The sequence below is a fragment of the Bufo gargarizans genome, chromosome 4, assembly GCF_014858855.1.
Source record: "Bufo gargarizans isolate SCDJY-AF-19 chromosome 4, ASM1485885v1, whole genome shotgun sequence".
Lineage (NCBI taxonomy): Eukaryota > Metazoa > Chordata > Amphibia > Anura > Bufonidae > Bufo > Bufo gargarizans.
This window is the reverse complement of record NC_058083.1, coordinates 37,351,014-37,373,484: the sequence shown is the minus strand read 5'-3', so window position 1 is coordinate 37,373,484 and position 22,471 is coordinate 37,351,014. Positions and strand designations below refer to the sequence as shown.

The 22,471-nt window shown below is 45.1% G+C and overlaps 1 pseudogene; it reads right to left on the bottom strand.

Annotated features, from left to right (window-relative positions):
- The window catches only part of LOC122935958, an 88,878-nt pseudogene that overhangs the window by 6,780 nt on the left and 59,627 nt on the right, over nt 1–22,471 (bottom strand).

The following is a 22,471-nucleotide window of genomic DNA, read 5'->3' as shown; positions in this document are numbered from 1 at the left end:
AGAATCTCTTTTGCAAAAAGAATGTGATAAATCGAAAAATGTGAGCTTCACAACAACTCAATCTGAATCAAAAAAATAATAATTTAGGAACATAATCAATAAACACTGGGATATCATTAGAGAGGCCTATCCATCAATCTCAAAGTTCCAAAACTTTCCAATTGTGTGTTAAAAGAGGTTCAAAATTATTAGTGACACTATAATTAGGGCGGACATACAGTAGGTAGTGAAAAGACCGCATTGAGAAAAATGACATTGTCCACACCTAAAAGTGGTACATTCCCCTGTTTACAATGCATTCATTGCTCTAGCATTATTAGAGGTCAATATCTCACTCATCCATATACCGGTGAAAAATTTCCTATAAAAGGTTTTTTTACCTGTGACAGTAGTTTTTTGATTTATGTTTAAAAATGCCCCTGTGGATTGTTGCACGCTGGGGAGACTTTGACCAGGATGAAAGGTTTTGTAAACACAAATCGATAATGCGGGGGAAAAAAAAAACCTACTATTGCCTGTACCCTTCCACTTTGATCGATGCCGCCACAACGTATCTCTTTTGCGATTCCAGATTATAAAGCAAGTATTACCATCACGCGGGGGGTGACAGAATTCAGTTTTTTAAAAACGCAAGGCCTTTTGGATCCATAGGTTGCAGACCCTGGAGCCAAGGGGCATAAATCGCGAATATGAACTCGTTTCATTTCTATAAAGGTATACTGTTTTGGAATATGACTCATTAGTATTAGTTTTGTAACCCATCCATTACATTTTGTTTCTTTCCAGAAAACATGAGGATTGATGAGATTACTCCTCCAGGTCTCTATTATTACTAATTGTGTAATGTGACTTACCAACAATTTTTTTTGTATACATGCTATTCATTTATAGTGTTTCATTACATTCATTACACTAACATGTGTTAGATTGTCCTAAGTGTGTATACAATTGTTAAATGTGTGTGTCCTTTCTGTTGTTCCCACCCCCTTTTTCCGTGCAGTAAGTTTGTGTTGACGTCACTGATTCATTTGCCCTTCCTCTGATCCGTCAGAACAATAACCAACAAAAACGGATTCTGTCTGTGGAGCATAGACTTTCACTCGGTCAGCATTTCCCCAATAATCCATCAGTATTGCTAATGATAAAAAAATATGGAATATTTGCATGTCTTCTGTGTTTTGTGCTTTTGGCTACCAAATCATAAGCCAATTCTGATGGGACCATACAGGCTTTAGACAGGATCCATTGTGCGTCTCATTTTTCCTTCCTTCTGACAGATCAGAAGGTAGATCAAATAAATCATGATGTCAGCCAGGCCGAAAGGCTAAATAGTGGCCAAGTCATGAAGTGGGGAGGGTGGGAACAGCATGAGAAGTCAGCATGGCCCTATGACATATTGATGAGGTGGAAGCAGCATCAGGATATTGGTGACAGTATGGAGATGGCAGCAGCAGAAGGAGACAACAGAGTGGCAAGGTGAAATAGTGTGGAGATGGCAGCAACAGCAGCAGGATACCACAGAGTGACAAGGTGACATAGTGTGGAGATGGCAGCAGCAGCAGCTGCATGAGGATACCACAAAGTGACCCAGTGACAGAGTGGGGCGGTGAGTGGCAATACCATTAATAAAAAATAAAGGCTGATAAAGGCGGCTGAAAGAAGGAGCACTTGGCATCAGCTGTGTGGCATCAGGCGGGTGGCAGCATCAGAGTAGTAACTGAGGCAGGTAATCAGAAGAAACCGGTCTCTTTTATCAAAGTGTTGGTGTGGCACCATGGATTATCTAGTCTGAAGCATCAGGAATTGGTAGTTGGAAATCCTGGCTGATCCATGCCCGATTCATATTGACAAAAGGTAAGTCTCTCCACATTTTGGGTGGACAGGCGAGTTCTCCTTGGGGTAACTATGGCCCCCACCGCACTAAACACCCGCTCTGATGCCAAACTAATGGCCGGGCAGGGCAGCTTTTTCAATGTTGGTTAGCAGGGTACTGTCCAAGTATGCCACCACCTGCTGGTTCAGGTCCTTCTCCAGGTCTACCTGCTGCTGCTGCTGGTGAGTAGTTTATTCACTATGTGGGTGACGAAGGCTACTCAATAGAGACTGTAGACTCAGGCTGCTCCTAATGGAGCTGGTACTGCTCCTGCCACCCCACCCCTCCCCAGCAGCCATGGCAGTGGAACATGACCATAGAGGGCCCCCCCCCCAGTCAGATCTGCGAGAGGATGGACGATGGCACAGATAGGCAGCGCCCAACTGACTACATAGGATGTCTCTGTAGTAGTTCAGTTTGTGTTCCCTTTTATTGGGTGTAAAAAAGGCCCCCATTCTGGACCGGTAGCGAGGGTCCAACAAGGTGGAGAGCCAGAAGTCATCCCTCTGCCAAATAGTGACAATTCGACTGTCACTATGCAAGCAAGTAAGCATGCATCGGGCCATTTGTGCAAGTGACTCATAAGGGACTCCCTGCCTCCATCTCCACTGCATACTTCCACAGGATGTCTGGGTCCTCTGTCTTGTCTTCCTCATCGTCCTGGAGCTCCTCTGGCTGCCCCTGCTCCTCCTCTCCTGTCAACTAAGTAGAAAAACCACCCGTTTGGCTACACATTGCCTGTGCTTCAATGTCCTCTTCTCCTCCTCTTCCAGTTCAGCTCCCACAGGGCTCATGTGCCCGTGGGATCTAGGCACCATGTCTCCAGTCCCCTGACCAGGCATTGTTACCACCATCTGTTCCAGGACATGAAACAGTGGAATGAAGTTGTTCATCCAATAGTCCTGGCAACTGACAAATAATGTGGCATCCTCAAAGAGCCTGAGCAAATGACAGGTGTCACTGGCTGACATTGAAGTTACACAGGGGAGTACTCCTATTACTCCTATTCACTTGCATCATCAAGAAATCGTTGATGGCCTTTCGCTGTTCATATAGTCATTCCAACATATGGAGGGTGGAATTCCAACGGGCGGAAACGTTGCATATCAGCTTATGTTGGGGGATGCCGTTCTGCTGCTGCAGCTCAAGGTGGGTGTGCTTTGCGGTGTACGAGTGCCTGAAGTGCATGCAAAGTTGACTGGCCATTTTTAGGATGTGTTGCAGATGGGTGGAAGACTTGAGGAACCACTTGACAATCATATTGAACACATGTACCATGCAGGGCGCATGGCTCAGCCTTCCTTGACGAAGTGCTGACACCATGTCCTTCCAGTTGTTGTTCATGATGGTTCCGATTTTCAGTCCTCTTGGAGAAAGCCAGGATTCGATTTCTTGACGGAGCAGTTCCTCCCCTGTGTGACTCTGTTTGCCAAGGCAAACCAGGTGCAGAAGAGTGTGACAACGCCATGCCCTGCACATGTGGTATGTTGGAGGGGCAATGTGACTTGTCTCTGCAGTGGAGGCTGAGGACATGGTGGAAAATGAAGAGGCAGAGGCGGACATTGTCGCAAGACCATCGGCCTGACAATGTGGAAGCGGAATCGGCGAGACCTTGCCAAGTTGCTGGTGTGGCTCTGCAGGAACCACATTCACCCAGTTGTCCGTAAAGGACATGTACTGTCCCTGACCGTAGTTAAAGCTCCACACATTGGCGCTGCAAAGCACTTTGGCAGACACCGACAGGCTCAAGCACTGGCCCACCTTCTGTTCTACATGTGTGTGCAGGGCTGGTACTGCCTTTTTAGCAAATAAATGACGGCTTGCGACTCTCCACCTCGGCTCGGCACAAGCCATCAGCTCTCTGAAAGGTGCAGAGTCCACCACTTGGAAAGGGAGGGACTGCAGCACCAGCAACTTGGACAGGAGGACGTTCAGCTTCTGCGCCATTGCATGCGTGCATAATTTTAAGTATGTACTCTGCACACCTCGGATCAAGTGTGGGTGCCTGTGAGTGTGGTTTAGACAATATAAAGTTAATCCACGGCACTCCAAGAGATTTGTGCAAAATAAATTTTTACATTTAATTCTTAGTTTTCAGAATATCATTTGTGTACATCCAGCGCCTGCCTCTCTACCCTGTCATAAGACCCTGCTGAAGATGGTCGCAATGACCGAAACGTCCGGGATTAATTGTCTAATATGGCTTAAATTGTACAAATGAATTGCTCTGGATGTACACAAATGATATTCTGAAAACTAAGAATTAAATGTGAAAATGTATTTTGCACAAATCTCTTGGAGTGCCGTGGATTAACTTTATATTGCATGGGTGCATGCATACTGCTGTCTCTTGGTAATCGCTTCGGTGATCGATTGCTGATAGAATGACTGACGAGGAGTAGGAGCAGGTGCATCTAGACCAGCAGAAAATGGGAATGACAGACAGCTCCCTTCGGCTGAAGTGGTGGAGCCTTGACTGGCTGAAACCGGGCGCGTGCCACTGGGTGATGCAGCGGTTGCTGCAGCAGGCTAAACCACCACATCGGAGCCACGTTTCTCCCAGGTTACTGCATGGCGATGCTGCATATGTTGATACAGGGCTGTAGCGCCAACATTGGCACCCTGGCCATGCTTCACATTCTGCCCACATATTCTACATTTGGCCACGTTAACCTCCTCTGGCAGCTTAATAAAGAAACTGCCACACCGCCGCTGCCTCAGTAAACCTCTGCACCACTACTTCCCGGTCAGGTAGACTGATGCAAAGCAGGTGGTCTACCCCGAGCACGTTTGGCTCCTGACCTGCAACTGCTGCCACCCTGCTGACTCCCAGCCATGCTACCACCTTGCTGGCTCAGCCGCTGGCTCACAGGCAAGCTGCCACCTTCTTCTCCTGATGATGATGAAGCCCCTTCTGCAGCAGGCTCCCAAGTGCGATCGGCTTCATCATCATCAATTTGTGTCTTCACATCACTGATGTCCTCCTCAACGGTCTCTGAGTAAGGAGTCTGACTGCTCTCAACACAAGCTCCTGTGCCACTCTCCTCATCACTACTTGCCCGCCTAGCGGAGGAAGCGGCAGATGTCTCCTCCAAATCTTTGCTGGGCAGTAGCTGCTGACTGTCTTTCTAGTAGCTCTTCCTCGCTGAAAAGTGGAGCTGAGCCCACAGCATATAGTACTTCTCGCGGTGAGGGAACATAAAAGGACAGAGGCAGGTTGAGGACAGGTGAGGCACAGGGCCTGCTCCCGGGCCACGCCAGCTAAGGGTTGTGTCTGACGAACCCACTGACTCTTGGCTGTGGGTGTCTGATGTCACTTGGGATGATGTGGATGACTGAGTAAACCAATCAAGAACCGCTGGGTTGCTGGTCAAAACACAACCACCAAATGACACAAGGAGCTCAGGCCTCTCGCTGCGACTCCTGCTGCCATGCCCCCTTAATCTGCTGCGACCTCTGCTTGCGCCAGAAACATTTAGGACTCTGCCACTCCTCTGTCCATGGCCTGGCACTTCTCTGCCTGATATACCTGTACTTGTAGCTGAACTAAACAAATTAAATGGAAATTAAAACACCCCTAAAAGCGACAAATATATTTTTCTTTTTGTACTGAAATAGTCCACTAGACGCTTTCACCACAATTTACTGCTAAAGTGAATTGAGAATATATTTTTCTTGTTGGACTGAAATAGGCCACTATACACTTTGACCAGAAATAACTGCAACAGTGCAGTGCATATATATTTATCATTTTTTTTACTGTAATACCCCCCTATTTGCTTTAAACAGAAATAACTGCAGAAGTGAACTTAGAATATATATTTTTTGTTGGACTGAAATAGGCCACTATACGTTTTCAACAGAAATAACGGCAAAACTGCAGTGCGTATATTTCTTTTTCTTTTTTACTGAAATACGCCCCTATACGCTTTCACCAGAAATAACTGCAGAAGTGAAATGCGGATATATTTTTCTTGTAGTACTGATATGTAATACTAAAGATAATAAGATATAAGCCACTAAAGGCTTTTCAACATAGCACTTGCAGCCTAATAACAACTAGCTGGAATGACAGAGCTGTCTAATGGCTATTTGGATCCCCAAATAATCTGTCCCTGCACTTGTAAATCGCTTTCCTATCAATGTCCCTAGCGCCTTCTGACGTTGCTCCCTGCACTAAGATGCTATGAAATGATTCCTTCCTATCCTTTCCCTGCACTTATAAATAATTTTTTCTGTCTTTTTTTCCCACAATAAGGTTTTCCAATTGCTGTCCCTAGCGCCTTCACACGTCTGTCCCTGCACTCTGAACTCTGGAAAATGTCTGACTGTAAGATGGCCGCCGTATTTATAGGGCTGGGACATCACAGGGCTGGCTGGCTGCTGATTAACTGCATACAGGCCTGTCAATCTGGATCTCACCTTTCCAGAGTTCCTTGCCCCATGTCCTCAGTCCTCACACACGTAGCAGCCATTTTAGGAAAAATGTAATTCGATACCATGAAGCGCGAGGAAATTTGCATTCATTGCGAATCAAATTTTTCCTGAAATTCTGATCTTCGATTCTCTCATCTCTAGTTAATACCTTAGATTTATTTTTTACTTGAAAAGAAGTTAATAAATTCCCTACTGGGACTACTAAATTCCCTACCGGGATTATCTCTACAGCAAGTAGTTGAGGAGCCAACCCAGAAGAAGGTGATTTTAGATTTAGTATTCACAAATGGGAATTTGGTATTCCTGTAGGGGAAAGCTTGGGATCTAGTGATCACCAGTCAGTGTGGTTTACTATAAGTACAGCGACTGAGTCACACCACACAAAAACAAAAGTTTTAGATTTTAGAAAAACTGACTTTTCTAAAATTAGATTAGTGGTATACGAGTCCCTATCAGATTGGAACAGTTTCAATGGAGTCCAGGAGAAATGGGACTACTTAAAAGTGGCACTATTGAAGGCAACAGATAATTGTATTAGGCTTGTCAGTAAAAGCAAAAAAAGGACAAGACCACTGTGGTACTCCGCAGAAGTGGCCAAAATCATTAAAAACTAAAAGATAGCATTTAGTAATTATAAAAAAAAAAAGGATGACAGGCAAATTTATAAGATTGGGCAGAGAGAGGCCAAACAAGTTATAAGAGCTTCTAAAGCACAGGCAGAAGAGAAATTTGCTCAGTCAGTGAAAAAAGGCAATAAGACATTCTTCAGATACATAAAAGAAAAAAGGAAACTAAAACAAGGAATTACCAAATTAAAAACAAAAGAAGGAAGGTATATGGAAGAAGATAAAGAACTAGCTGACTGCCTCAATGAATACTTCTGTTCAGTCTTTACAAAGGAAAATGAAGGAAAAGGACCTCAGTTAGGGAGGAAGACTAATTAATCTTTTGATGCATGTGCCTTTACAGAGTAAGAGGTTCTAAGTCAGCTGTCTAAAATTAATACAAATAAGTCACAGGGGCCTGATGGGATACACCCAAAGCTATTAAAAGAGCTCAGCGGTGAACTAGCAAAACCATAACAGATTTATTTAACCAATCACTGGCAACAGGAGTCGTCCCAGAAGATTGGAAATTAGCAAATGTTGTGCCCATTCACAAGAAAGGTAGTAGGGAGGAATCGGGCAACTATTGGCCAGTAAGCCTGACATCAATAGTGGTGAAATTAATGGAAACCATACTTAAGGAGAGGATTGTGGAACATCTAAAATCCCATGAATTGAAAGATGAAAAACAGCATGGGTTTACTTCAGGGAGATCATGTCAAACTAATCTTATTGATTTCTTTGATTGGGTGACTAAAATAATAGATGGTGGAGGTGCAGTAGATATCGCTTATCTAGACTTTAGTAAGGCTTTTGATCCCACATAAAAGGCTTATCAATAAATTGCAGTCTTTGTGCTTGGACTCCCATATTGTTGAATGGATTAGGCAGTGGCTGAGGGACAGACAACAGAGGGTTGTAGTCAATGGAGTATATTCAGACCATCGTCTTGTTACCAGTGGGGTACCTCAGGGATCCCCAGCTTGAAGGTGTCCAATATAAAATATGCATTGTTTCTTACCTTTGGAATAAAATACCCTCTGAATGTGACATCTTCAGCTATGGCATGTGGGACATTACTTGGTATAACATCTCCAAATCGTTGAATTTCATGAATAACGGCGTCTATGTACGGCATTTGTTTCCTGTGTTCTATTTGAGGTTGTGCCGATCCAATTACCCTTTCAATTTCATCTTGCACTTTTTCTGCCAAGAAAGGGATAAAATGCCACTTATCATTTATTTCTTTGCAGTCATCAGAAAGGGACAAATTTTAAAGGGGTATTACCATCTTGAACATTGGGGCCACGTTTGATGGCTGTGGGTTGGCACCTTCACCTCTACTTAGAATGGAGCCCGCAAAATGCCTCCATCCATTAATTTCTATGGGACTGCCGAAAATACCAAAGTGCTGGCTCAACTATTTCCAGAAGCCCCATAGAAGTGAATAAAGCGGTGGCCGTGCTTGTGCGGTGCGCCCTCCAGCACTTTGCGGGCTCCACTCTAAGTATAGATGAGGGTCCCATTAATTTCAATGGGACTTCCAGAAATAGCTGAGCGCACTGCACCCTCTGCCACAACTTGCGCTCCATTTCAAGTGCTGTATACTGTAGGGGGGGGGTTTACAGGCATAACCACTCACAGACGGACTCTCATGGTGTTGACGTTCCCAACCTCAGTCAGACTAAGGCTACATTCACATCTGCAGCACTGGTATCTGGCCGCCAGTTCCAGCCAAGAATACAGGGAACTGGCCAGACACAAACCACAGCATGCAGTGGTTTGTATCCAGCTGATTCTCCGCCTTTTTGCAAGAATGCGTCCAGATCTCTGCTGGACCCATCCCATCTGGTTGCCGGATCTGGAGAATGACATGCTGCAGATGTGAAAGTAGCCTAACCTGCCCTGCAAGTTAAGACAGTTGTCTAAAAAAAGTTATTCATAAAGAAATCAATAAAACTAGAGGTTTAACCATTCCAGTGTGAAATCTGTTTGTCTGCAGACAACCTAAGGGTCTATTCACACAGTCATATTCTGCAGAATGGGTGCGAAGTTTTGTTCCGGCATCCCGCAAAAAAGATAGAACATGTCCTTTTATTGTCTGCAAAAATAGGCATTTCTATCATAGGGCTGGCAATGTGGGTTCTGCAAATATGTGGAACGCACACCGCCAGTGACCATGTTTTGCGAACCGCTAAATACTTCCGGTTGTGTGAATGGACACTAACATGCATTGCATAATAACGCAAATAAAAAAAGTTATGGTGAGCAATTATATTAAGCTTGGCACCAATTTTATGGAGTGAAAAGTGTCACAAATTTCAATGCACAACATATTTGCGCTATAATTTGCAACTTTTTCTCACTTCTTACATCTTTTCAAAATTTGCGATAAAAGTGGGTGGGGCAATTGGGAGAGGCATGGCCAGACATTCTCCTGCAAAGACAGAAAATGGTTCGATAAACAGTGTTCATAGCAGACATATGTTTTCTTTTCTGACTTTAAGACATTATAAAGTTGGACAAAATTTGGAAAAAATTTATTAGGAGTTGGAATAATGTGGGTGTGAAACACCAGTCTTAATAAATCTGCTCCATATGCAATGCAGTATTCCACTGCAAGAGGTTAATGGCACTGTACTGTGTGCATTGTGAATCCCATAGGCTGTGTGGGAAAGGAGAGAATTCCCTTGTGACAGTACTTAGGTGAGGGCGGGCACCACCCTTTCCTAGAGTTCGCAGAAAGCAAACAAACAGCATATGTGCCAAATCCTGAAGGAAGAACTACTGGAGACAACAGAAAGTTTAGCAGCCATACATGGAGGCATGGAGAACATTTGTCAGAGAAAGTAACCCCTAACCCCTACACCTTGGCAATCATCTTGTTTGGGACGATATACCTCAGGGTCCCTACTATAATAAAATTAGTACAGATTGAATATCTGTTTAGAGATCGTACACCCTGCTGAGGATATATAGATCTAAAAGATAGATAAAGTATACCTCTTAGGCCAAAAAAGAGAGTTTGTACAGTCTGATTAGAGAGTGAGATTAAAGGGAGAGAGACCCAAAGGAGACTAGTAAACTACCTACCCTCCGATACACACAGCCTTTGAGAAAATTGCCTAAAACACTTGGAAAGACTATGATCATGTTTGAAAGTGCCTGTGGAAGCCACTAAGTTGCTTCAGTAAAGTATGGTGAACTCTTTGCACCTAAATTGCTACCTCATTGTATTGTGCGGCCGCTCACCATATAGCTCCCCTGCCTTGCACCTCAAAATGAATCTACACCAAGGTGCCCCACCCCCCAAGAGCAGGCAGCAGCACCAAAGCCAGGGAGTGCCCCAAAAGGAACAAAAGGTGTGCCCCTGTCAGCACTACATGGCCACAAGGAACGCCAGAGTGAGCATTGCCACCATAACTACTTCCCCCATTGAACTATCACCACTCTGACCCTCTACCTTCTCAGGCCTATTGTACATAGTCCTTAAACAAATGAGTACTAACAAATGCTAGACGGTGTCTGGTCCTGAAGACTCAAAATACCTTGGACCTGAAGTGGTTAACAAGGCTGTCCCTGTTTTATTATAGTTTAGAGGGGTTGTCAGGGATTTTGCTATTGATGGCCTTTCCTCAGGATAGGCTTCAATGGGACTCCGCTCTAATCGGCCATGTGACCTATGAACATAACGTCACTAGTCTAGGAAGAAGTCATGGCGCTTGTCAGAGTGTTATGGCCTCTTTAAACAGCTGATTAAGGAGGGTGCCGAGAGTTGGACCCCCACCAATTAGATATTGATGATCAATCCCAGGGATCAGCAACATCCAGCAATCCAGCTGATTTTAAACCACAACTCTCAGAATCCTTCTTTTCCTTATGTGGGAGTTACAAGAACAGCTGAGTGAGTGTGCATGCTAGGAGTTGTAATTTCAAAGAAGCTAGAGTGCAAAAAGGTTTGCTGATCCCTGACCTATGCTGAGGATAGACCATCGATATCACAATCCTGGATGGTCCTTTAAAAAATACTGAGGGTCTGTGAAAAAAAAAAATAAAAGAACCGTCACCGTATCTTCCTAAACCCTCGCTGTTCCAGCACTGCTCTGACTGTACTCTTAAATGGATTTCAGTGGTAACATCCTATATAGCTCTGCAACCAATCACTGGCTTCAATGGTCTCCTGCGGTTCACTGCTGAGTCTAGTAAATTTACTGCAGTCCTGGGAAGATGATGGACCATCAGTTACAGTGGTGGCAGCAGTGGGATGGCGTCCTAGTGCGAGGAGAAGCAGCTCGGAGTCACCGTCTGTGGATTTACAAAATTCAGGGCAACGTTTGCCCCCTTACAGTGCCTCTGGCTACAGCAGTATGGAACCAGTTTGTAACCAAACAGCGTCACTAGACGAGGATGAACTGATCAATCGGGATAGAGTCTGGAAAGGTGTCTGGTATGAAGCCCTGGAGGGAGTACAGCGTCGATAGGGTGAGAGACTCCCCAGTGAGGACCAGCAATGGCAGATGTGACTGGCCCCATGGATGCCCCTCCTGGGAGAGCAGCCCCTGGAGGAGTGGGTGAAGGAACTCGAGCTCTGGGTGTGATAGGAGCTGTGGCTGGAGAATGCCTACCAGGCACTCTGGTGCTATACCGCTCGGTATACACCCTGGACGGCAGAGCATGACAACCCGGAGGGGTATGATTACGATGGCCTGGCCTGTTGTGAGAGGCTTTCACAGAACCGGAGTTCAGGAGCACTACGGAGACCCGATTTTATGACATTTACGACTTCAGGGAGGATATGCAAGATGGGGCTGACTCCAACAAGGTGAGACCAGACTTGGAATATCTAGTGACACTGGAGTGGGGGCTGGAGCAGGACTACCAACATCTGCTCCACGTAATTGAGAATACCCTGCAGGAGAGTTGGGTGGCAGTCCCAGACTTAAAACCCTGCGGCGGGGAAGACCCGGCTTTGACACCCCCTAATTCACTACCAGCTACAGAGGTAGGGGACCTGATAGACGGAATCTGGGGGGAACTCCATATGGCAGGTGGAGATGGGACCGAGGTCTCTCCACCGGCCCCACAGAAATGCTGGGCGGTCGGCCCAGATCCCCAACGGCAGCCGGAGTTTCAGGGAGTAGGGACGGTTGGGCCTGCTCCCCAGCGGCAGTATGTTTTGCAGGGAGAGGAGAGCATAGTCTCTCTTCCCAAGCGGCAGTGTACCTTGCAGGGAGAGGAGACAACCGCTCTCTCTCCCTAAGCACAGGGGAGCAGCACCCCTAACTCTGATGGTGCAGATAGGGCCGCGGTCTCTGCGCTAGACCTACAGGGATGCTGGATAGCCGATACACATCCCCAACAAACCCTGCAGGAATGCCAGGAGAAGGAGGTAAGCAATCCCTCCTCTCCACAGCAGATCCACAACCAGAACCTGGGGGTAGTATTCCCTGACCACATCCCAGCGGAAGAGCTGGCATCTAGGCAGAGCGCACTTGGCCTCTGCCCTCCCCTATCCTCTTGTCCAGAGCCTGACTCCCCACAGGCTACCCCAGCAGAAGCGCTGGCATCCGGGCAGAGCGCCACTGGGCTCTGCCTTACCTGTCCATTTGTTACCGGGCAGGACTGCGCACCAGTTTGCCCAGCTGAAGTGCTGGCACCAGGGCAGAGTACCGCTGATCCCTGCCCACAAAGCAACCTTCACTCCCAGCCAGAGAGCAACACAGAGACCGGGAGTACCAGTTACCCACACAACCTCGGTTGACTCACTGGACAGAGACAGGCTACCAAATTCAACAGGTCCGGGTTTTTGATAACACCTAGCTGCCTTTAAAAGATAGCTGGGGTCATGCAGAGGGGATCTCTGTATTGGGATCTGAGGCTTGTGCTTGGGTGTAGGGCTGAGACCCATGTGAGGGGAAACAGGCCGACTAAAGCATGCTGATGGACTCTTGTTAAACTGATACCAATACTGCAAGGTCACTTTTTTTTTTTCTTGAACGTGTTTTGTTTTTTTGTTTTGTTCTGTGAACTTTCTAAGGTGTGAAAAAACACTGAACTTTTGGTTTACAAACTGGTTGGTGCCTCTATACTGCTTCCGCTTATCCTGTTTACCAGTGTGAATCCCCACTAATATATATACAGTACAGATCAAAAGTTTGGACACACCTTCTCATTCAAAGAGTTTTCTTTATTTTCAGGACTATTAAAATTGTAGATTCACACTGAAGGCATCAAAACTATGAATTAACACATGTGGAATTATATACATAACAAAAAAGTGTGAAACAACTTAAAATATGTCATATTCTAGGTTCTTCAAAGTAGCCACCTTTTGCTTTGATTACTGCTTTGCACACTCTTGGCATTCTCTTGATGAGCTTCAAGAGGTAGTCACCTGAAATAGTCTTCCAACAGTCTTGAAGGAGTTCCCAGAGATGCTTAGCACTTGTTGGCCCTTTTGCCTTCACTCTGCGGTCCAGCTCACCCCAAACCTTCTCGATTGGGTTCAGGTCTGGTGACTGTGGAGGCCAGGTCATCTGGTGCAGCCCCCTATCACTCTCCTTCATGGTTAAATAGCCCTTACACAGCCTGGAGGTGTGTTTGGGGTCATTGTCCTGTTGAAAAATAAATGATGGTCCAACTAAACGCAAATCGGATGGAATAGCATGCCGCTGCAAGATGCTGTGGTAGCTATGCTGGTTCAGTATGCCTTCAATTTTGAATAAATCCCCAACACTGTCACCAGCAAAGCACCCCCACACCATCACACCTCCTCCTCCATGCTTCACAGTGGGAACCAGGCACGTAGAGTCCATCCGTTCACCTTTTCTGCATCGCACAAAGACACGGTGGTTGGAACCAAAGATCTCAAATTTGGACTCATCAGACCAATTTCCACTGGTCTAATGTCCATTCCTTGTGTTCTTTAGCCCAAACAAGTCTCTTCAAACAGGTGACTCTTTTGTCTTCCTTTCCTGGGGCGGTCCGCATGTGAGCCAGTTTCTTTGTAGCTCTTTATGGTTTTTGTGACTGCACTTGGGGACACTTTCAAAGTTTTCCCAATTTTTGGGACTGACTGACCTTCATTTCCTAAAGTAATGATGGCCACTCGTTTTTCTTTACTGCTTTTTTCTTGCCATAATACAAATTCTAACAGTCTATTCAGTAGGACTATCAGCTGTGTATCCACCTGACTTCTCCACAACGCAACTGATGGTCCCAACCCCATTTATAAGGCAATAAATCCCACTTATTAAACCTGACAGGGCACACCTGTGAAGTGAAAACCATTTCAGGTGACTACCTCTTGAAGCTCATCAAGAGAATGCCAAGAGTGTGCAAAGCAGTAATCAAAGTATATAATTCCACATGTGTTAATTATAGTTTTGATGCCTTCAGTGTGAATCTACAATTTTCATAGTCATGAAAATAAAGAAAACTCTTTGAATAAAAATGGTGTGTCCAAACTTTTGGTCTGTACTGTATATATATATATATATATATATATATATATATATATATATATATCTATATATATATATATATATATAATAAAGAAAGTCCGCAGCACTCCTTGAAGTAAAAAATGTGCAGTTTATTCACACATGTCAAAAAATAGACAACGTTTCGGTTCTCTCGCAGAACCTTTCTCAAGTCAGACCTGACTTGAGAAAGGTTCTGCGAGAGAACCGAAACGTTGTCTATTTTTTGACATGTGTGAATAAACTGCACATTTTTTACTTCAAGGAGTGCTGCGGACTTTCTTTCTTATTTATCCGTCCTGGATCGAGGGACCACCGCGGGCACCACATAATCAGCTGTGCATGTGAGGAGTGCTGCCTAATCTTTCTTATGGATATATATATATATATATATATATATATATATATACACTCACCTAAAAAATTATTAGGAACACCTGTTCTATTTCTCATTAATGCGATTATCTAGTCAACCAATCACATGGCAGTTGCTTCAATGCATGTAGGGTTGTGGTCCTGGTCAAGACAATCTCCTGAATGCCAAACTGAATGTCAGAATGGGAAAGAAAGGTGGGTTACAACAGCAGAAGACCCCACCGGGTACCACTCATCTGCACTACAAATAGGAAAAAGAGGCTACAATTTGCACAAGCTCACCAAAATTGGACCGTTGAAGACTGGAAAAATTTTGCCTGGTCTGATGAGTCTCGATTTCTGTTGAGACATTCAAATGGTAGAGTCCGAATTTGGCGTAAACAGAATGAGAACATGTATCCATCATGCCTTGTTACCACTGTGCAGGCTGGTGGTGGTGGTGGTGTAATGGTGTGGGAGATGTTTTCTAGGCATACTTAAGGCCCCTTAGTGCCAATTGGCCATCGTTTAAATGCCACGGGCTACCTGAGCATTGTTTCTGACCATGTCCATCCCTTCATGACCACCATGTACCCATCCTCTGATGACTACTTCCAGCAGGATAATGCACCATGTCACAAAGCTCGAATCATTTCAAATTGGTTTCTTGAACATGACAATGAGTTCACTGTACTAAAATGGCCCCCACAGTCACCAGATCTCAACCCAATAGAGCATCTTTGGGATGTGGTGGAACAGGAGTTTCGTGCCCTGGATGTGCATCCCTCAAATCTCCATCAACTGCAAGATGCTATCCTATCAATATGGGCCAACATTTCTAAAGAATGCTATCAGCACCTTGTTGAATCAATGCCACGTAGAATTAAGGCAGTGGGGTGTCTGTGACAGGGGTCTGGATTCCAGCCAGTAGTACCTGTATGGGGGGATGTTATACAGAAGAGAAAAGACAACTTGTATGTACGCAAAGACCATCTAGTGTGGCCTGTTCACACAGTCAGGATTTTGGTAATCCTGACCGGTTTGGAGTGGGCGGTCGGTGGCTCAAGGCGAGATCTGATTCTATGCTGGAGGTGGATAACAGGTTCATCGCATGTGGAGTATAGACTTGTGGCAGCTACCTCGGTATATGCGAAGCGATTTGCTTCTGAAAATCGCATGCGGAAAATAAACTTGCGACAGCTGTCTTTGTATATGCGAACTATGGACTTGCGATCACCACCTCTGTAGCAAATTACGAACCTGACTCTCTGCGTTTTTTGGTTCTATAAGATAACCACGTTCATACACTGTTTTAGATATAGTGCGGTACCCGTATTTTGTTTTATTTCTGTATTAAGGAGTTTGAACCTACCCTATTAAGGGCACCGCTGCTCTAGTCCAGGAGTTCACACCAACTATCTTTTGTTCTACAATAGCAACATGTCGCCTGTAAACCAATCCATCTAAATCTGAGCTGCAAAAACCAAAAGGTGGTCTTTCCAGTCTAAATACCACATCGTGCCCAATATGGCATTTCTGCATTGAAATGCCATATCTGTTGAAAACTTGACATTTTCATTTTAAACTATCTCCTGCTCATTAATTTCTAAATACCTTTGGTGTCAAAATACTTACTCAATACCTTGATAAATTACTTGAGGCATTTATTTTCCAAAATGGGGTCACCTATAAGAGGTTTCTACTGTCCTTTAACTCCTGAGTAGGGTTGAGCGAACCCGAACTGCAAGGTTCGGGTTCGTATCGAACATTTGGATTTTTGGAACCCGGACCCGAACCCGAACATTTCAGTAAAAGTTTGGGTTCGGTGTTCGGTGATTTCTCTGCGCTTTTTGAAAGGCCAATTAACAAGCGTTTAACTCTGTGCCCTTAGAAGCAATCACAGCCATGCCTACTAATGGCATGGCTGTAATTGGCCAGTGTAGCATGTGACCCAGGCTCTATATAAGCTGGAGTCACGTAGCGCTGCACGTCACTCTGCTGTGCTTAGTGTAGGGAGAGGATGCTGCTGGTGATTTCAGGGAGAGAATAGGAGAGAATCTTTGCTCAAAACGTGAATCTAACTCAGCGATCTACATACATTGTGTTGTGTGGGTGCAGGGCACAATTTTTTTATCCTGCCCTGAGCCCAGTGACGGAAAAAATATATAACTTTTAGAAGTCAGTAAGGTGGGCGGTGGTGGCCATTTTATGCAAGCTCAGTTCACCAGCGCTCCATCTGAGCTTTTGGGACATTAAAATCCAAGCTTTAAAAACAGCACAAATAATCAGTTTAAAAAAAAAAAAATCGACATTTTTGGGGCAATTTACAACATCTGGTGCATTTGCAGGCTTAGTCAGTGTGCAATTTAAGCTAGAAATACAGCCATCATTTACTGGGTTTTAAAAAACACACTTTTTTTGCCCAAAAAAAAACTATTTTCCTGATCTGCAAGTGTTACATTAAAGTTTAATATATACAGCTTTCATATTCTGTTACCCAAAAAAGAAACTTTTTGGGCAATATACAACATCTGGATTAGGCCTATTTCACACTACCGTTTTTTTTTCTTCGTTTTGCGTGTCGTTTTTTGCGTTTCATATATGGTCCATTTACAGAACCATTCATTTCAATGGTTCCCCCTAAAAACGGAATGTACTCCGTATGCATTCCGTTTCCGTATTTCCGTTCCGTTGAAAGATACTGTAGAACATGTCCTATTATTGCCCGCAAATCACGTTCCGTGTCTCCATTCAAGTCAATGGGTCCGCCAAAAAAATGGAACACATACGGAAATGCATCCATATGTCTTCCGTATCCGTTCCGTTTTTGCGGAACCATCTATTGAAAATGTTATGCCCAGCCCAATTTTTTCTATGTAATTACTGTATATTTTATATGCCATATGGAAAAACGGAACGGAAACGGAAACACAATGGAAACAAAAAAAACGGAACAACGGATCCATGAAAACTGGACCACAAAACACTGAAATAGCCATACGGTAGTGTGAAAGAGGCCTTAGTGAGTGTGCAATTTAAGCTAGAGATGCAGCCATGATTTTCTGGGTTTTTAAAAACACACTTTTTTTTTACCAGATTCCACTATTTTTCTGGCCTTGCAGCATCAGCACGTGTGAAATTCGAGGGTTATATACTGCTGTCAAATTCAGTTATTAAACAAACACCCGTTTGGGGAAAAAAAAAATTGTCGTCAGCCTTTGCTGCAGATGTCATTGTGAGATACCGCCTTTACATACTGTCTTTCTATTCAGTTATTTGAAACATAGAATGTGTCGGCAGATAAGAACCATTTGGCCCATCTAGTCTGCCCAATATACTAAATACTATGGATAGCCCCTGGCCCTATCTTATATGAAGGATGGCCTTATGCCTATCCCATGCATGCTTAAACTCCTCCACTGTATTTGCAGCTACCACTTCTGCAGGAAGGCTATTCCATGCATCCACTACTCTCTCAGTAAAGTAATACTTCCTGATCTTACTTTTAAACCTTTGCCCCTCTAATTTAAATCTATGTCCTCTTGTAGCAGTTTTTCTTCTTTTAAATATTCTCTCCTCTTTTACCTTGTTGATTCCCTTTATGTATTTTAAAGCCATTTTGGGCACAATTCTTTGATAGCATCCTAGTGTGGATCAGGGTGTGTGAAATACACCCTTTAAATACAGGGCTTCTATTCAGGTATTTGAAATACAGCCATTTTGGGCAAAATAAATTAAAAGAAGGCTTAGTCTGGTTCAGGGCGTGTGAGATACACCCTTTAAATAAAACACCTTTTTTTGTGCAAAATACACACAATTTCAGGCCTTTCAGGATCTTGACGTTTGAAATTCCAGGGTTATATACTGCTGCCATATTTAGTTATTAAACAAACACCCATTTGGGCAAAAAAAAAGTTTATTTGGCAGCCTTTGCTGCATATGTCATTGTGAGATACACCCTTTATATATTTGGGTTATATTCAAATATTTGAAATACTGCCATTTAGTGCATAAATCTTTAGTTGAGGCCTACTGTGCGTCAGGCCATGTGAGATATACCCTGTATATACAGGGTGTATATTCTTCTATTAATAAAACACCCTTTTGGGGGCAAAATACACAATTTTTCAGGCCTTGCAGCATCAGCACGTTTGAAATTCCAGGGTTATATACTGCTGCCATATTCAGTTATTAAACAAACACCCATTTGGGCAAAAAAAAGTTTATTTGGCAGCCTTTGCTGCATATGTCATTGTGGGATACACCCTTTATATATTTGGGTTATATTCAGATATTTGAAATACTGCCATTTAGTGCACAAATCTTTAATTGAGGCCTAGTCTGGTTCAGGCCATGTGAGATACACCCTTTACATACAGGGGTATGATTCAGGTATTTGAAATACAGCCATTTTGGGCAAACAAATTTAATTGAGGCCTAGTCTGGTTCAGGGCATGTCAGATACACCCTGTACATACTGTCGTTCTATTCTACTATTAATGAAACACCTATTTAGGGCAAGATCCTAAATTGGAGAAATATGAGGAGAGCGTCAAATAAGGGACGTGGCCCAAGTCGTGGTGCTGCTGGTGGAGCTCCTGTTGCAGGGAGAGGACGTGGTCGATCTGTGGCAGCTACACGCACAAGTGAAAACCCTTCCTCAGGTGCGAGTAGGCGACAGAACCTGCAGCAGTATTTGATCTGGCCTAATGCAGCTCTACGAATGGTGAGGCCAGAACAAGTACAGTCGATAATAGATTGGGTTGCTGACAGTGGATCCAGTTCCTTCACATTGTCTCCCACCCAGTCTCCTGCTGAAAGACCACAGTTGGCACCTGCAGCCGATGTCCATCAGTCTTTCACCTCACCCCCTTGCAAATCAGCCAAGCAGTCTGAGCCCCAAGTCATGCAGCAGTCTCTTCTGCTTTTTGATGACTCTGTTAGCAGGGTTTCCCCAGGGCCATCCACCTAGCCCTGCCCCAGAAGTGGAAGAGATTGAGTGCACCGATACCCAACCACTTATCTTTCAAGAGGAGTACATGGGAGGACCATCGCAGCACGTCCCGAATGATGACGAAACACAGGTGCCAACTGCTGGGGCTTTCGAAAGTGTGCAGACAGACAAGGAAGGCAAGGGTGAAGACTGGGTGGAAGATGATGTGGAGGACGATGAGGTCCTCAACCCCACATGGAATCAAGGTCATGCGAGTGACCTATGTAGTTCGGAGGAAGAGGCGGTGGTCGCACAGAGCCTCCAGCACAGCAGAAGAGGAAGCAGGGTGAAAAAGCGGAGCGGCCATCCTCTAGACCAGGGGTAGGCAACCTCCGGCTCCCAGCTGTTGTGAAACTACAACTCCCAGTATGCATACTTGCTCTGCTCTTCTCAAAGAACTCTCATAGAAATGAATGGAGCATGCTGGGAATTGTAGTTTTGCTTCAGCTGGGAGCCGGAGGTTGCCTACCCCTGCTCTAGACAGTACGCCTGCTACTGCCCACTGCAGCAAGGGACCGAGCACACCAAAGCCAGCTCCAAGAAGTTCCCTGGCGTGGCAGTTCTTCAGACAATGTGCTGACGACAAGACACAAGTGGTTTGCACTCTGTGTAATCAGAGCCTGAAGCTAGGCATAAACGTTCTCAACCTGAGCACAACCTGCATGACCAGGCATTTAGGTGCTAAGCACGAGCTGCAGTGGAGTAAACACCTCAAAAACCAAGAAAGGTCTCTGGCTCCTCCTGCTTCCTTTTCTGCTGCAGTCTCGGACTATTCATCCACCTCTGGAGTGACAGTGGCACCTGCCACCCCGCAAACAGAGGATCTCCCAGCAACACCACCACCTGGGTCACCAAGCATCTCCACAATGTCCCACGCAAGCGTTCAGCTCTCTATCTCCCAAACATTTGAGAGGAAAAGGAAGTACCCCCCTACCCACCCGCGATCACTAGCCCTGAATGCCAGCATTTCAAAATTACTGGCCTTTGAAATGCTGTCATTCCGTCTGGTGGAGATGGATAGTTTTAAAGGCCTTATGGAAGTGGCTGTCCCACAGTACGTCGTGCCCAGCCACCACTACTTTTCCAGGGGAGCCATCTCTTCTCTGCATAACCAAGTGGGGCACAAAATCAGGTGTGCACTGCGGCAATGCCATCTGTGGCAAGGTGCGCCTTACTACGGATACGTGGACCAGTAAGCACGGTCAGGGAAGTTATATCTCCATAACAGCACATTGGGTAAATGCAGTGGCGGCTGGGCCTGAGGCTGATAGCAGTTTGGCACATGTCCTTCCACCAGCGAGGAATGCAGGGCACTTCAGTTTGCCTCCTGTTGCTTCCTCCCCCTACTCCGCTTCCTCATTCTCTACCGGCTCCTTATCTGGTCAGCGTAACACCTTCACCACCAACTTCAGCACAGCCAGGGGTAAACGACATCAGACTGTTTTAAAACTTATCTGTTTGGGGGACAAATCCCACACCACGCAGGAGCTGTGAACGGGCCTTGAACAACAAACCGATGAGTGGTTTGTGCCAGTGAGCCTCAAGCCCGGCCTGGTGGTGTGCGATAATGAGTGAAATTTCGTAGCAGCTCTGGGACTAGACGGTTTGACGCACATCCCTTGCTGGCGCATGTGTTGAATTTGGTGGTGCAGAGATTCCTTAAAAATTAACCCGATATGTCAGAGCTGCTGCATAAAGTGCGGGCCGTCTGTGTGCGCTTTCGGCATTCTCACCCTGCTACTGCTCGCCTATCAGCACTGCAACGTAACTTCGGCCTTACGGCTCACCGCCTCATATGCAACGTGCCCACAAGGTGGAACTTCACCTTGCACATGCTGGCCAGACTGTGCGAGCAGCAGCAGGCGATATGGGAGTTTCAGCTGCAGCACGCACGGGTGAGTCGCTCGGAGGAACAGCACCACTTCACCACCAATGACTGGGCCTCCATGCGAGACCTGTGTTCCTTGTTGCGCTGTTTCGAGTATTCCACCAACATGGCCAGTGCTGATAACGCCGTTCTCAGCGTTACTATCCCACTTCTATGCCTCCTTGAAAAAACGCTCCTGGCGATGATGGAAGAGGATGTGGCACAGAAGGAGGAGGAAGAGGGATCATTTCGTAGGGTTTCCAGACAGTCATTCCCAAGTGGCTCTGCAGCGTCCCACTACATGTGTGTGGGCACCGCTTAAAGTACTTTTTCATCTTAACAATTGCATTGCACCGTAATGTATAGTTTTGCATTTGTGTAACTGCTAAATCCCTGTTAACAGGCCTATTAGGTGCAATTTATACATCCCACCACTAGATGGGGAAAAAGTTTGGGTCCTATATATACCCAGGTCAGGCCTAGTGAGACAGGTTAGAGAAGATCAGATCAGATCAGATAAGTTCAGGTCAGTGGTTAGTGGAGATCAGTTCAGTTGAGACCACAGGTCAGTGTGAAGATCAGAGAGTGAAAAGGTGCAGATCCAGCACGTCAGCTCTAAAGAAAAGTCTTAGCCCAGAAGAGGGACAAGAGAGGACAAATTTAACTTCATCCAAAGGATAAAAGCCGTAACCCAGGCAGAAAGGACCTTTGGAATATTTTAGGTAAAGGATACCTTAGCCTCCGGCAACCTCACCAGAAGTTCCACTGACATTGAAGTAACCCACTGCTCCAAAACCACAAAAACCACACAAGCCTTAAACAGTGGATTTGCAGAATTACCTCTGTATCATCTAAAGACTG